Source organism: Charadrius vociferus, unplaced genomic scaffold (genome assembly GCF_000708025.1).
Source record: "Charadrius vociferus isolate BGI_N301 unplaced genomic scaffold, ASM70802v2 scaffold919, whole genome shotgun sequence".
Taxonomy (NCBI): Eukaryota; Metazoa; Chordata; class Aves; order Charadriiformes; family Charadriidae; genus Charadrius; species Charadrius vociferus.
Genome location: NW_009653257.1, coordinates 197146 through 202118, shown reverse-complemented (window position 1 = coordinate 202118; position 4973 = coordinate 197146).

Here is a 4973-nt window from a genome sequence, read left to right as displayed (position 1 = left end):
GTGGGGGGTGGGGGGTGTTCCCTCACCTTCCTCTGCCGCCGTTAGCACCTTAACCCCCCGGGCTGCAGCTACGAGGTGACTTCTACCAAGTACACGCGGGACATCTACAAGGAGCTGTTGATCTCGCTGGTGGCCTCGCTCTTCATGGGCTTCGGGGTCCTCTTCCTGCTGCTGTGGGTCGGTATCTACGTCTGAGGTGGGGGCGGAGGAGCACCGGTACCGCCCGGGGAATCCCTGCGGCTGTAAGTGCCCTGAGGGCCTGACGCTCTGTGCGCGTCGGGGGGCTGGGGTGGAAATGTAGCCCTGTGACAGCTGTTCTTGCCAAAAGCCACCTTTGTTTTCGGGGATAAAGTTAGGATATGCAAAAGGCTGTGCTGGCATCCCCGCAGCAGCCTTTGGGCTTAAGCATCGCAGCTACTCTGAGCTGCAAAGCAGCTCCCTGCCTGTGCACATCTGGCAGAACTGGGGTTCGTCCCCTGTGTGAGGCAGTTGGGAATTATGTGTGCTGGGGATTTTCCCTTGCTCTGTGGCTTTAGTAGCAGGGGAGTCCGGCCCCGGTGCTGCCCTGCAGAACGCTGTCTCACCAACCTCCTTCATCTCTCCTTTGGTTCTAGGTGGGAAGCCCTGTAGAAGCTCTTTTTTGTATTTCTTTTATACTTCGACAACAAAGCCCGTGTCAGACATGGACTGTGCTCCTGTTGAGTGACTTTCACCCGTCCAACAAAGCCAACCTGAATAAAACTGCCTCTGTGATGCATCTGACTCATGGTTTGTCTTTTAGATGCTCTTCTTCCCACCCCGGCTTTTCCAAACCACTTTGATAGTGGCAAGAGATCTATGTGCCATGAATGGGCCCTGTGTTTGTCATAGATTTCCACAGCTGTGTGTGCCCAAAAGTGTGGCATTCAAAGCCCTGATGAGGATGAGGTAAGGCCTGACAAAACCCTGCAAAAACCTAAGGAAGACCGGACAAAATTTTCTCGCCACTTTGCTCATTACGCCCACACGGTGGTGGACATTTTGGTTGAAAGGTGCAGCAGTTTGGGTCTTTGGCTAGTGGGGGGGCTACATGAGCATCTGTCACCACAGGTCGGATTCGAATTGGGTGTAAACGGGGCCCCGTGAGAGTCAAATTTGGAGTTGGGCTCCCTCAGAGCAGCGGGTCTGCGGCTGGGGGGCGCTCCCTGTGGGTTGGGATGCCTCCCGTGGTTCATCTTCTGTATAGATCGAGGGACTTCATCTTGTTTAGTTGAGTGATTATGTGCATTTTGGGTCATCGACCATAACCCTTAAGAATTCTTAAGCCGGCAGTGTAGTATTAACTCCCGAGCGACAGCCTCAACCTGCGGATTGTTAATGTTTGTCACGAGTCTCAAAGCGGTTTTGTTTAGAGTAAAACTTTAGTTTGATTTTTGTCACCAACGTGTAAAGATCAATCCTGTTTTCAGCTTGGTAGTTGGTCTGGCTTGGTTTGTGAGGTTCTGTGACAGGCAGGGACCGCTCCGAGGTGGTTCGCTTACCGTTGGCGGCGCCTTGGGGACCTCCTGCACTAGAAATGGAGCTGATGGGACTGCCCGGCCCCGTTCTTCGGCCAGGCTCTGTGCTCCTGAGGTCCGCGGCTGGGTGGATGGATGGGTGGATGGATGGATGTGCCGTTTGGCCTGGGCGAAACAGCGCCTGCAGAACAGCTTCTGGCCGGGGTTCCCGGGTGAGGCGTTGGTGCGGCTTCTCGCACGCAAAGCAGGACCAACGCCTGTCTGGTGGCACCGCAGTGGGCGACGCAGGCTGTGTTTGTGGGAAACGAGGTTTTGGGAGGAATGTTTGAGAAGTACAGGACGGAATAATCTCGTAGCTGGATGTGCCCTTCAGTTCAGTAGAGAATTAAGCGCTTTGCCTATAAAAGAGGAGTTTATTTATAACATAACTGTATTTTTATGGGTGGCTTTGAATTTGTAGCCCAGCTTTCAAAGCAGTTAGATTTCCAAATGAGAAATTCAACAGGTGGCTTCAAGATTTAAAGCCCTGATTTCCCATTTGGGAAGGAAGCTTTCCCTTCTGCGGGTACTCCCGGATGACTCTGGATCTGGCCCTGACCTCTGAGGCCAAGAGTTTTTTCTTCTTTTTTTTTTTTAATACCTGTCAGAAAGGACGCGGCGTAGCCGAGAGCAGCCGCAGGCTGGGGCTCTTCTCACCCTGACCGGACCCTGCGTGGGCACATTTGGAAACTCCCGCTGATTAATGACACGGGGGTTCCTCTGGTTTGCGGGAAGCAGTTTTACAGCTGCCGAACGGAAGGACTGTTATTTCACAGCAAGGGAAGAACGCGCCAGGAGCCGTCCTTGGATACAAAGCAGTATTTATATATTTATTTATATGGGCATATTTGCCTCCAGCATAAAACAAAGTCTAAATAAGCCAAACAAAACAAACAAACAAACAACAAAAAAAAAAAGTGGGGAATCCAGAGACTCAGCACTCAAATTCAGCAAAATATAAATATAAATCAGAAAGAAAGGAGGGAAACCACGCTTGTTCCCCGCAAATAAAAACTGATAATCAATAATACCTGCTAAGAATGCAACTCTACAAACTTGCTGGCAATATACAGTGATTAAAGCTGTGACAGCAACATTTAAACCAAACAAGTTAGTGCTTTGCTTTTTTTTTTTTTTTTTTCCTTTTTCTTTTTTTTTTCCTTAATTCTTGCAGTGGTGGCATCGTCTCTATTTACAGGCTTTAAGCTCTTAACAGCAGGACAGAATGTTTGCGAATTTGCTTTTGAAACAAACTCCGAAACAGCCCAACTTTGGCAAGCGGCCTCGTTTCAGCACTTGTCTTCCTTCCTGCCGAGAAGGTCTGGAGAGATGACGCGTCTCCTTTCCAGCGGGAAGAGAGGGGTTTTCCCCAAGCTGTCCGGCTGGAGACACGGGCTCAGAGCTCCCTCCGTCTCACGCAGGGCAAGGCCTGATTGTTAACTCTCGTTACTGATTGGGGATGGGGAACACGGCTTCAGTTAGGGCAGAGACACCTTTTTTTGGGGGGTGGGGGGGGAGGGAAGTCTATGCAAACAGCTCTTTCCGCGGGCTTAGAAACAATCCTGTGACCCTTTAATAATTACAACCCCCTTCGGAGCTCGTTTCTGCCTCGCTGCGCAGCGGCTGGCGGAACCGGCGTACGCTTCGTGATAGACTTTAAGACAGAAGATACTATTTGTGATATAAGATGCTAAAAAACCGCACTCGGAATCCTTCTTCTCTTTTGCTCCCAGGGATTGCTGTCAGCCCGGTGCTGCTCTGCTGTGACGCAGCCGCCCGTGGGTAGGGTCGGCCTTCGCGCTTCGGGTCTTGCCTCACCTCACCTCACCTCACTCCTTAAGCTAAACCGGCCACCGGTTTTGAGGCACGCAGCATTTTCCGCACGTGTGGGGAAACCGCTGTTCCCTTGTGCAGTCCCGTTAGCAGAAAAAGGCACTGGAGATGTTTCCGTAGCCCGTAGGCACTTGGTTTGCCAGCGGCCCTCGTAAAACCGGTGGCAAAGCGTCGCAGGGGACACCTGAGAGACTCCATCTCCTCTTGGGCCACCGCTGGTGGCGCGTTTTCTAGTGATTTGATTGATTCCTCCCCTCCAGGAGCGGCTTTCCCGGCAGCGGGGTGAGATATATACTTTGTGGGTCTCGGCTGACCTCGGCCAGGTCCACCAGCGAGGGGGTGGATGGGTGGTGGTGATGGTGGGCAGCGCTCTCGGCTCTGGCCCTCGGAACGCCGCCCCGGTACCTCTTCAGGGGCTACAGGAGCTGGCGGGCATTTAGCCCAGTTTGACAACAGAAGGGAAACCGGCAGGTCTGAGAAGGTTACCTCGCAGCTGAGCAGACGTCAAAGAGCACGTGGCGTCACTCGCCTGAATAAAAGACGTGCCAGACCTGGCCACTGATTGCCAAGTGGAGAATAAAAGCTGCCGAGAAAGTAACTTCTCAGTTTAAGGCCAAGTTAAAAAAAAAAAGAGAGGAGAAAAAAAAAAAAAAGGCTCAGGGCAGGTGGAGGGAAGAGCGCTGAGCGGCTACACCGGAGGGATTCCTTCCCAGTTGCAGGGAGAAATGGAGAATCCTGCTGAGCGTGGGGCTGACCTGCCTGTGTGGAGGTCCTCCCAACGCCGTGGGAGCTCCTGCTTTCCCGCTGGAAAAGCCGGGGAGTCCCCCAGCGTCGCTCCTGCTCGTCTGTCCGGCGTTCCCTGCTCACCCCCTGGCTCCTGCCTCCCCGGGCTTCCCTGCGTTTTAGTACCTGGAGGGCATCACCCATGTACGGTTACGTGTTTGCTGCCCCGTAGGCGTATAGCGGGGACGAAGACCTGACCTTGAAACCGCCCTACAAACAGTCTTCGGCGACAGAGACGCCAACTCCTAGCGATGGCGCAAGGAATTACAGGCTGCTTCGATGGCACAAGCTCAGAAATTCCGAGATGGATGACAGGAGATAAAACTGCTGCCCCGACTGGGGGAGAGAAGGCCGCGTGGGGTCCCACGAGATGTGGGCAGGAACCATCTCTCTCTGTCGGGATTTTAAAAATAATAATAAAAAAAAAAAAATCAAAAAAATCCCCACGTCTTTGCAGCTTGTTTCTCCGGAGCAGCGGAACCGGCCACGCGCTCCTCGGGGCTGCTAACGAGACATCCTGCAGCTGGCACGGGGAGCGCTGCATCTGTCTCACAGCATCACGGAAGGGACCTTAAAGATCATCTCCGTCGGCTCCGCTGGAAGCAAGAAAACGCAGCAGCCAGAGCCTGACGCCGTTTCCCCAAACCAGTTTGGTTCGAGTTGCCTACGTCCAGCGTCGGGGCTGCAAGGGACAAGGCGTGCTCTTCTCCGAAGCCAATTTTTCCGGTGCTTCGGGACTGGTGAGTGGCGTTTCCCCCTCACCGCCCTTCCCCAGCGGCGGCTGCTGCGGTTTCCTTCGAGAAATGCCATCTCAGACACGAG